Below are 12,366 nucleotides of genomic sequence, written 5' to 3'. Positions count from 1 at the left end.
ACTAGGTGCCGCTGAATGGAGAGCAGTCCTGAAATGCGTTGTTCAAGCGCACACCCCGAGAGACGAACTTGCGCCGCGTGATCTTGAGCCGGGCGCGTAACCACTGAGCTAACCGGGCAACTTGTTCTTGTTCTGCTTCTAATCTTGTTTTGCTTCTAAGCTTGTCTCGCTCAGGGTTGCAAGTTTCGTTGTTTTCCACGGAATTTTTTGTTTTAGTTTAGTTTGTAGTTCGAGGAAAAATTCTTGCTGCCGCGATTTGTGATTTAGCCATTTCTTCGGTTTTGTTTCTCAAAAGATTTTCAAAAATAGCAATAAGCTAGAAACTGACACTAAGTCTGTGTAATCGCCACGAGACAACACACAGAAATATGCCACAAAAAACAAAAAATTGTATCCTCTGCTGATGTCAGGAAAAATCAAAATTTTCAAATATCGATATCTCACAACCGACGTTTGTGCCTTAGGGGATTTTCTTTCTCATCTCTTCAATTACTTGAGTGTATTTAGTCGTTAAGTTCAGCTAGACCTCTATCCATTCCACTACAACAGAACTGTATTTCTTTTAGATATTTTAAAGTTTCTTTAAACTGAACAGTGAACAGCTACAGCTTCTTTTCCGCTTTTGAACTATAACACTGCAGGTTATAATAAAAATGTGCTGGAACCATCGATTGCATTTAAAATGCAAGATAAAAAAATTCTTTGACAGGATTTGACAGGATATGATTATTATGACAGGATTAGCGTATTTCGCTTTGCATCACCATGAAGGACGGGAAATTACGCAATCAAAAACCTAGGTCGTTGTTTGACTGGGCAACTATGAGAAGCAGTCTTCAAAGAAAGAAAAAGTTGTCATTTTATCTCACAAAACAGTTATTTCTGAACAGTGCTTATTTGCTCGATCTGATTGTCTGGTCTGCCTGATTGTCTATGTCTGGTCTGCCAACATTTTGCAGACAATAATCTTGACGACACTTTACAGTAGTAATTATATCCCATGATTCACTAATGCACGCAAAGTGTTAATATTATTGCCCATGATTTCCTTGGTTGCTCTTGTTAGCGGTTAAAATAATTGTTATAAAGTGAAATAATTGTCATAAATTAACTTTTGAAACTCGGCACAAAGTTCATATCAACGTGTAATAAGTAAGTGGAATTTTTAATATCATAGGCAAAAGAAATAAACCACTTTTTAAAGCTACTTTATGAAGCGCAACAAAGAATAGAAAAATAAAAAGTTCATTCATTTATGATTATTATCATTATTATATTCTTCAAAGTTATTAAATTATTATATTCTATAATTATTCATTTATTAAGTTTATTATATTAATGCTTTATTAATAATGCGCACACTACACATTTTTTAATACTTCTAACGTTTTTTAGCAGAAAAATTTTGATCTTTTACTTTTCAAGCTGTGCCTTAGATCAGTGTTCTTTAAGTTTTTGTACCAAGGTGCATTCCAGATCTTACGCGTGATACGGTACGCGAAGAATGCACTGCCTGGGTCTATGCAGCAACTGCAGAATATTTAGTGATCACAACAACAAAAGAAAATACACCATGGATGTTCACATTAAAATCTCTAATATAATTCGATTTCAAGAAATTGAAAATAGTTTTTGATACTGTCGTTAAAAATAGCGTTTACTTCGGGTTGTGTTTCGCCGGTTTCCGCTCGTGCAATCGATCTTGCAATCGTTATCAACAACAAACATGTTTGATCAGTCACGTGCCAATGACTTTGAAACAACGCTTTTTGTCGAGTGCATTCGACACAACGCGTGCAAATTATCACATTTTTTTAAATTCTGCTCTGCAAAACTAATCCTTTATCAACGAATTTCAGTGACTTCGCTTCATTTGCCAATATTTAAAGAGTCTGAGTTGGAGTTCAAAATCCTTTTCTACAAAATAACTTTTTTCTTCTCTTGGTTGGTTACTTGAATTTATTTGGTGACAACTCGGCTGCTACGGTACATTCTTGGTAATATCTGCTACCGTCAGAAACAACTTCATATAGACTTTACAACCACTTCAATGATGGTTTAACATAGAAAAACAGGTTTTCCGATCTTAATATTAACACTAGAATTACCAAGGTGTCCTATAGGACAGCGGATCTTCCTTAATCTGCAATTGCCGCTTGGGATTAAGAGCTTTTGTTCTGAAATTCCTTGACTTTTAACAAAATTTAGTTGACATAATGTTACCGTGTTGCCCAAATTCCAAGGGTATTTGTTCAAGAGATTATTGCGCATTGTTGATTTTATACCCTAGGATTACCCCGGTGTCCTTTAGGACACCAGAAAGCATTTTCCACTGTATTGGCTTTTTAACCTTATCTTAAGTGTAAATTACAACTTGGGACACTGATGACGAGTTGTCTAGTGACGAAGAGGAAACAGTTTCGCGGTTATCACCTTCCGTTTCACCTGCTGCAAGTTCAGCAATCATTGACAGGGAGAGTAGTGATGAAAATGAATCAGATGATGAAAGCGCGAACAGCCCGCAAGATGCAACTGCCAGTGATATAGCTGGCAAAAACGGAACAATTTGGACATCTTGCAATCCTGTACTAACTGGTAGGACTCCCACGCACAACATCTTCAATGCAACTCCAGGGGTAGGTTACCTCTTTGCGTTTCATCTAATACCAGCAGTCCAGCACACCATACAGCGCTTGGAAGATGTTTATTCATGAGTCAATACTGAGGTCAATAGCTAAGTACACCACTGAAGAAGCTGTACGCCGTGGTGATGTAGACTTTTCTCTGAGTTTAGATGAGCTTGAAAGTTTCATTGCTCTGCAGTATGCCAGGAGACTCTGAAAAAAATCACCCTGTTGCATTTTTGTGGAACAAGAGGTATGAATTTCCCATTTTCCGTGAAAGAATGCCACGGAGCAAATTTACAAAAATATTGATGTGTCTGCAATTTGACGACAAGCCGAACAAGATAAAAATTGGTGCCGGAGCTGACAGGTTCGCACCAACACGGGATGTTTTCAGTACTTTTACTTTAGCCTAATGTGTCAATCCAAGTACACATGTGATTTTTCCCTCACGGTTGACGAGCAGCTCATGCTTCTAAAATCACGCTGTTCCTTTATAACCTTTATAACTTTTATAGACTCATAGGCTAAGCCAGACAAGCATGACATAAAATTTTGCGTTTTGGTCGATGTCAAATGAAAGTATGTCGTAAATATTACTCCATACTTAGGTACGCAAGAAAAGGAACAACGTGCTGGTGATGTAGGCTATCGCTCGGAGAATCAGTTGCGCTAAAAATTACAGAACACGTCAAGGGAAAAGGGCACAACATGCTGCGATAACTTTTTGCATCATTACCATTGGCTGAAAAACTGCAAGAAGCAAAACTTTCTTTGGTTGGCACCATAAAAAAAATCGACGTGATCTGTCCAAGGTAATGACTGAACCTGAGAAAGGATGTGTAAATTCCAGTAATTTTTTTGGCACAAGAAAAGTGGCTCAATGTTTTTAAAGTAACCTACCAACCAAAAGCTAAAAAACAGTCTGACTGTGATCCACCATGCATTCTACGCCAGATGTGGACACCAACACTGCAACACGGCTGCCAAAAAGCCATGTGTGATTGGTTTCTACAATGAGAACAAAGTCGGCGTCGACGTTTTTGATCAAATGGCTCGTTTGTACAGTACACGATCAGTTTCCAGGAGGTGGTCATTAGCTGTATGGGATTGGGGTAACATCCTGGATATAGCGGCAATCAACTCATGTACCCTGTTGGGTTTTGTGGCCGTGCTAACTACTGACATAAAGCCTACTACATGATTTACCATTCAGGCACGTTTTAAACCTTTCAAGGTTTTGCCACCTTTTCCCGTTCATTAACATGGTGGTAGGTCTACACTCTACAGTATATCGATTTTTTTAGTTAGTATCTTTTTCGTCACGGACGTGTTAATAACGAAAAATAAAATGATTGATGATGATTATAAAGTCGATTGGTAACCATAGGCAACATATCACGAAGAGACTTTATACTCGAGCTCATGAATGTTTGCGTCACCAACAACAAAACACCACAATTATTGTTATGACACCTGGGTCAAGAAAACGCAGGAAAAGAAGAGACTGCAACGATATTTACGTGTTCCTATAGTGTCAGAATCCTACCTGTGGAAAGTGTTCGCAAAATGATTCAAAAGTTGTTTTTGTGAAATTCAGCGGGTGTTGCAAATGATACTGTGATGCATTATATATAGCCTATGGCTGGTCACAAGTGTGTTCATTTATATTTCTTTTAAATCTGTAGCCTATTTTAGGCTAGTCTAAGATTGCTAAACCGCGTCCCATAAAGTGTTTATTCTTATGCTTTTTTGTTCGAAATAGGTTTTCAACAATACAAGTTGCATGCAAATGTGTTTCTTGGAAAGCTGCTTTCATTTGGAATGCATAATAATAGTTCAAACACTAGCAGTTAGACAGAAAAAACGCTGCATTACTGAAGGTGTCCTACAGGACACCGTGGTAATTGTGGGGTGTAAAAAATCCCGGTAATTCTCGTGTTAAGTCAAATATGAAAAACTAAAACCATTAGCATTTGTTTTGTTAATTATGGAAAAAATTGAAAACGAATTATAATTTCGTGTATCCCACTTCACAAAACTATGCAAAAACAAACAAACCGCAAAATCAATTATTTTTTATTTTGTCATGTTTTGCAAGGATAGCCTTATAGCTGTGCCATGACCATGCATGTGTCTGTAGTAAACATTAATCTCAAACAACTTGGCTTACCATCTCACCCCATTTTTCTGCTGTTCTTTCTTATTTTATTTTTATGCAGAATTAAGCGTTTTTGCAGAATTAAACATTTATGCAGAATGCTGAATTAAACGCAAAAAGTTGATCAGACATCATAGAATTCTTGAAATTTACAACAAATAAATACTAAAAACAGATTGAAGAGTAGCCTACTGCGGCTGAGGCAACATTAAAAAACGACACTCTGGAAAGTTGCTGTTGGTTGGAAATGAGAAATTTCTTGGTGATTCGGAAAACTCGATCACAAGCGCATCAAGTAAACAATCAAGTAAACAATTATATCAAGTAAACAATTATACTCGAAAACATAGAAAACCAAAAATTATCCCAATATATAAAAACAGCCTTCAGCATCTGACAACACAGCTTATAAAATTTCTTGCCTTAATCTTGCGATTACAGTCGAATAGGCTACCACAACGTGTTGGAAATAATAACCAGCTGTATTTCCGTAATCCTTTCTACAACATGCGGCAACCCAGCCAGTCTCTAACCAGAAGAATGCAAGAAATTTTATGATTAGACGCATGATACACGATCCCATTCTAAATTAGAATATAACTACATTAAATTTATAATAAGACTGTTCACCAGGCAAATTATATAAACTGTATTATTATTATTTTAGCTTCTTATTCAATTTTATAGTATTATTTTATAATTCATTTACATTGTTTCTGAAGCTGTGGATTTTATTTTAAACTTTTTTTTAATTTATACCTCCAAAAAGTAGGCTTACTTTCTTGAATTTAAATTGCTCTGAAGCAAGGTAGGTAGGCTATCTGCAAACTATGAAAGGGAAATCGAGTTCTATCTACTTTTAAATTTTTTAGCCACTACGCATTAGCCTAAACATGACAAAAATGCACCCATGAGTAGGCCTATAGACAAGATACGTAACGTAAAACCGTGCCATCCCAGACAGGGCCGGCGCCAGGCTATTTTGCACCCTGGACAAGTTTTACTTTCGGCACCTCTTTGGTTAACATTTTAGTGCAATGAGCAAACAATCAAAGGCGTGAATTTTTCCGGATTTAGTAGCTCAAAAAATTGCTACTGATTAAATTGCTTTACGGTAAAGAATAGTAGTTCAAAATTTTCACTTTTTTTTTTCAAATTAATTTTGGTTCGTTATCAATTCCGCCATGTCGAACGCGGAAGCATAATGATTCTAATGAGGCTTTGTGAATTGAAGCTCCCATCGTTGACTAATGACATGGGTGGTTCAGTAAGTACACTGTTAAGTAAAAGGTATATAAATTTCCACCCCTAAGGGTGGTCTCTGTTTTCCACCCTCTGCTTCTGTAGGGTGGATTTTTCCACCAAAAATGGTGGATATTTCCACCCTTGAGCAATGGTGGAAATATCCACCCCCAGCAAAATCCACCCTAAACTGTGGAAATTTCCACCCTAGTCTCTGTTTTCCACCCTAGGCTTATACACTCATAGGGTGGATTTTTCCACCACAAAAAGTGTAAAATTCCACCCTTCATCTGAGGTGGAAATTGCCACCTCAGTAGCATTTACTCTCAGGCCGTCTAACTTTCCACCCTTTAGGATGGTCCTAATTTTTACCTTATTCCTTTTGCTTGAGTTGGAAATGTCCACTCTACAATTCAGACTGTTTTTTTTATCGCATTAATTCGTGTTCCTGTTTTTTTGTTGCACTTTCTGCCTCCTTATCCGTCAGGTTGCGTAAAAAGTGTTCCTTGCACAAGTGTTTTTCAACCTTTTTTGATTAAAATAATGTTGCGGAACACCAAATCGGATTTTATAATATGGGCTAATCCATAACGCAATAAAATAAACAATACAACAACAGTTTATTCACTTTCAGCTTTTCTCAATGCGATATCTTGGCCTGTTTGGATGAGCACAATTGCACAAAGTTGATATTCGGGCAAGAATTGCAGAAAGGCAAACGCAAAGCAGTTGTGATTTTAATTTTCGACCTGTGTTCCATAGAACGCTAGTCCATTTTAACAATTTCTTGCGGAACACCTGACGATCTTTTACGGAACGATATAGTGTACCGCGAAACACAATCATGTTAAAAATCACTGCCTTACACCAGCACTACCAAATTGTTATTCAAAACTGATTTATTAAAGCTTGCACAGGTGTGCTAATATCAACGGAAACCGGGAAATGTCACACAGGTAATTTAAAAGTTGTAGCGTTTCGGCGACTTCTTGGGGAAAGTTAATATCAAATATCCAATACGTGTACAAAAGCAGAAGCAGTGCAGTTTCAGGTTCCTCGATGTGGCATAGCAGTTGCCTTTGCACGTGTAGAGAAAATCCCTCGGATGTGCTCCAGATAAGGAGTTGTGACTTTTGTCAAGCTGAAACTGTCATCCTGTAAAACAATATGTAACATTAGCATTGATCCAACCTTATAAGAATTATAGGCCTATGGTAAAACTGATTATACTTGGAAAAGGTATAGATTTATACGATGCTAACGAGTTGTGTTGTTGTGACACACTACCATCTCTATGGCACACAAATAAGCTGTACAGAGTTATTGGCAATGTAACAATTTCGTACCAATATAAAAATGGCAGGCAAATGAAATATTCAGCAGCAAAATGTAACCCTCGAAAAACTGTTTATGATCTGATTAATAAAATATTTATTCAATAGAATTCAAATTTCAATTCAATTTTGATCATCTCATCTGCATTTCATTTCACTTTTAATTTCATCTTCGATCAGGCAAAACAAAACGCTTTTTTTAAGAGCTGTAACTTTAGTTCTCATTTCGTATGTGTGCAAGATATAGCAGTTTTTCAATTGTTTAGATTAGACTATAGTTTAGTTGTTATCCTGTATATTTTGGTCTAATCTTTAGTATTTCTTATTCAAGGTATAAGGTGTTTTAACCCTTTGAAGTACAGTGGCACGCATGTGTGCCACAAAATAAATTATGATTTTATATTTCAAAATCGTAATATCTTGATATAATTTCTGTGCTGCAACCTCTCTATAGATCAAAATTTAATTTGAAACTAGTAGTTGGAAACTCTGAACTAGTTTCTTCAGACATGTCAATGGTTTAGACCAGTGGTTCCCAACCTTTTTTGTTGCGTTCCTCCCTTTGCCTATTTTGGAACTACTCATTCCTCCCCATATTACTAAAAACAAAAAAGGGAGTCCTAAATTTTAGAAACCCTAGAATTTCAACTAAAATGGTTTCTCCACAATTCCCCCAGATTGTAATAGAAACCATTATGTTAGGGTTCTAAGACTCTTACCTCATTCCGATCGGAAGTAAAAACGGGATCAGGGACCGCACAGCCGGCGGTCTATAAAAATTACCGGATTAGCTAGTTTTTGGTTTGGCTTATCAAAACCATCGTGTCGATCATCCTCATACTGCGCAAGCGGAACCCAAGGTATGAGAAGGTTTCTTAGTGGCGTGTTGGCCAGTGGCGTAGCCAGAAATGTTTTTTTGGGGGAGCCAAATATTTGATGGATCGAAGCGAACGACAAAGTGTTTGATTAAAGACATCGCTACCTCATGTGCAGTGGCGTATCCTGGTGGGTTGAGCAAGGGAAGCAATAAAACTGGTTGGGGGGTTTTTTTTTTGAAATTTTTGCAAAATTACACTAAAATAATGGATTATAGCGCTTTCTGGAAACACTTTTAGGGTAATATTTGTATGAAATTTGTTAGCAAATAAACAGCTATTAACTTATTAAATGTAGCTCTTGCACACGAACGGGCAAAAACTGAAATTCCTCCCCTGAACTCATGAAATTCCTCCCTAGGGAGGAATTCCTCCCCGGTTGGGAACCACTGGTTTAGACAATACAGACAATACAATGGTTCACTGAAAATTTATATCCAATTCCTTATGTGCGTCAAAGGGTTAAAGGCTTGATAAAGACTACTAGATGCATATTGCATAACCGAGAACGATTGTTATGTCGTTTTTGTTTTCACAATGTTAAATGTTGTCTCGTTGCTTAGTTATGTCTATTTATGGTTAAAAAAAACTCCTTTAACATGAACACTTTGACTTTTTTGCAGAATTTGTGCATAAAAAAACAAAACAAAAATTCGTCATGACACGGTTTTGTTTTCAAACGCACTGACGTTTCTAGAAAATAGGGCAAACCGAACACTTCGAATCGCAACATCGGCGGATTTCGAAACGAAACTAAGACAAAGAAGTAAAAAAACATAAAAATAAATTGCTTTTTTTAAATTAATCTTAATGCTACTTGAAATTATTGGTTTGTTTCAGTTAATTCTTTTATTTAGTTTTGCTTCTCACCACGATTCTTGAAATTTCATTTGCTCAAATAAAATTCTTTTAAAACATCCAAAGCTTTAATGTGTCAAAACGAGAGCTGTGGAGTTGGGCGAAAAATATACGACTTCGACTCCTCGATTTATAACTGGCTGACTCCGGCTTCAGTGTTGTAAGGTTTTTTAGGGCCTCTAGATTGTTTTCTGGAGTATTCAAAAAGAATACAAAAAGAATAATAATCAGTGGTTCTATGAAACGTTGTGCGTTAAAGTTGTGTTGTTGTAAGTAATAGAAGCTTGGTCTTATATATCTAATTGCATGCAGTTTAAAATTGCAAACAAAATATTTATTGTTTATCGTTTTGTATGCAGCCGGAGTTGCAGTCTGCCTTTTTTTTAAAAACTCCTATTCCAGAGCCCCGATAAAAACCATGCGCATTTTTACAAGCAAAAAAAAATGGAAAAAAAATTCTCTCTCTTTTATTTGTGACGTCAGTGAACTTAGAGCCCGTGATCTCGTCTCTTTTTTAACGCTCTGTCTTGGAGAGTGCACTATTGGAAAGAAAATAGAGTTGGCATTCCGCTGATATACGGTTTAACAATTTTGACCACTAGGTGTGAGTAATGAGTTGTGAGGCATTTTCCGACAAATTTTCTTTCATTAAGCAAGCGCTTAATGTGAATGCGGGATATAAAATGAGATATAACTTTTACTAATATTGCAAGACAGTCATACACATTCTACGATGATCATAATTTTTCCATTTTGTTTTTATTTTGATACACTCTAATAGGTGAAGTAGTGCCTCCTACCTTACATAGTGCTTACGTGCATTATGATGCGGATACTGCGAGGTAACAGCATCAAACCGTTTAAGTAAAAAATGTAATTGTAATCAATTGTAGCTAGCGGTAGACTGATGACTTACAGCGCCAATTATCACAAAATGCTGCATTCCCTCTTTGAATACAAGTGGTAAGCACAGCAGAGCTCTCCAGCGATCTGCAAATACAAAATAACTACTGTATGAGCTGTGCATAATTAATAGATAAGGTAAATGTGGTGCCAAACTCAGTTACTAAGTTTCGGGAATGAGAAGATAAGGTTGTCATCACACTAGGCCTTCGGCACTAACGAAAGGAGAGTGGCCAGTTACTTTCTCTCTTTGATATGTACTTAGAACAGTAGACACAACAAAACCATCGTGCAAGACATGACAAGTAGCCAGAAAATATTAAATATTCTCACGCTAAATAATTCACAATAGAATATTATCAGACAATATTCTATGCAATGTAAGTTGCTTCACCTATTTGATCAAATTAGATGAAGAGTTACCGGTATGGGTTCGTGGTTTAACTGCTTCTTCTGGTCAAATGACAAAACTAGAGTCCTGTTTTTTTTTCGGTCATTTATCGGTCATTGACCTATTTTTTAGCAAAATGTCCGAAAAAAATATAGTCAATTCGGTCAATTGCGGCCGGGTGTTGCAAGGTTGAGTTTCGCTGATGAACGTTGAAGAAACGTTTGTCTGTTCTAACTTTTCTCTGATAAAACACGACAACGTTTCTCAGCGAAACTTAATGTTGTAGCTAGTCAGGAAGTGCAAATTTTGGTTTGGAGCAGCTACTTGAAAGGAAATATTTTCATCAGAAAAAATGACCGAAATAAATAAAAAATGACCGAATTTTTTCAAGTCATTTCGGACAAATTACCAAAAAGTCTCAGCGAAAAAAAAATACCCAGAATTTTCTAGACATTGGGCTATCTGAAAGCACGCTCCATCAAGTATGAGCTGGGAAAGGCAATAATAAAAACTTTGACCCGATTCCACACGTGAGGGTATGTCTCTTTGATTTGGTTCTGCAGCCAGAACGATTGATACGAGATGTTGAACTTCGGTTTGAGTGCAAAATCGTTTTACAATGTTATTAGTTCCTCCTTAAAAATTCCATGTTCGGAAATATCACAGAATAGGTCGATTATTCAATCATAGATTTCTAACTGGAATACATCCTGGAATCGAACTCCCATGTCTTTGCGTACTTCTTGAAGATGATTGCTGTATGTTCCTACTTCAACATCAGATATGCCTTTGCCACTGGTATCAAGTTGATGCAAGCTTGAGAAGTGGAAAAATTCTCGTCTAGCTAAATTTCGCTGATACAACACGAGCTTATTTCGTTACGATGAAGGGATAAATTCAATTCATTAAATTATGAAAATAGATTATGTTTGACAAGTAGGCGATATCACTTTTCACAACCAGGACGTCATTTGCAAGGGCAGGATCACAACTCTGCAGAAATTCCTTGATAGTTTCAAACAGCGAATAAAATCGTGAATCAATTTCTCTGGGAAAGCCAACGTACTGCGGTGTGGAGTAGTATGCGCTCAAAAGCTTCATCATTCTCATTGCACAATCGTTTGAATAAGCGTGTATTCAGAGCGTGCGCTTTAATTTTATTCACTGCTTTGATGACAGTCTTCAAAGATAGATTAAGACGAACGCTAGATCAAAATACTCTCGGATTGAAAGATCGGATTTGCGTAATCGCAGTGCTTCAAAGTAAGTCATGCGTTACGACCTCAACAAACTTGTAAGGCACTGCAAAGCGACTTTGCCAACATAATTGCCACAAAATCTGCCACAGAGCTCTTATAGTCACCGTCTTCTTTTGTATTTCCTTGAAGCGAAACATGACAAAAAATGCTTTGCTATCATCTTCTTGTAACTGCCCCGATTTACTCCCAGCGCTCCCCAATCGCCCACTTTATAGCCAGCGCCCCCTTCATGATTGCAAACGCTCCCAGGGGGGCGCTGGCGCCCACTTTGGAAACCACTGGTTTAAATGGTTAACTGGTCAAATGTTTTAGACCTAACCTTGACAGCATTTGGTTTTATAAGTTGTGACAAAAACAAACAGTGTAAACAAAAAATACACAGATTACAGAATATATATAATAATCTGCTACGACCTACATGTTTTTTGTTGTTACAATTTAGACTGGTGTTACAGCATTATATACACAACATAAAGAATACTACTGTAGATAAACAAAAAGTCAATAATTTTGGTTTAATTAGTTTGACAATTATAGTACGGTACTAGAAAAAAGTCACAATGTTACTTACCAAACTATTTCGTGTCCAAGGTGCAGATCGTCCAAAGTAACGCAATTACGTAGTTGATTCCAATATTCTACTTCAAGGGAAAATTCATGTATATGAACAACTTAGTTCACTAGTTGTTGATAATCCACGATGAAGTCACAGCGACAAA

At 36.8% G+C, this 12,366-nt stretch overlaps 1 long non-coding RNA gene across 1 annotated transcript; it reads right to left on the bottom strand.

Moving 5' to 3' along the window:
• Positions 1–6,919: 6,919 nt before the first annotated feature.
• LOC145787119 (uncharacterized) lies at positions 6,920–12,366 on the bottom strand. Its single transcript, XR_014291371.1, has 3 exons — positions 12,219–12,366; positions 10,011–10,084; positions 6,920–7,182 (listed from the first exon to the last, which is right to left on the bottom strand). It is a non-coding gene; the product is annotated as an uncharacterized LOC145787119 (long non-coding RNA).

The sequence above is a fragment of the Aplidium turbinatum genome, chromosome 18, assembly GCF_918807975.1.
Source record: "Aplidium turbinatum chromosome 18, kaAplTurb1.1, whole genome shotgun sequence".
In the NCBI taxonomy this organism is placed as follows: domain Eukaryota; kingdom Metazoa; phylum Chordata; class Ascidiacea; order Aplousobranchia; family Polyclinidae; genus Aplidium; species Aplidium turbinatum.
The sequence above is the reverse complement of the archived record's forward strand: the minus strand, read 5'-3'. Positions and strand labels throughout refer to the sequence as shown.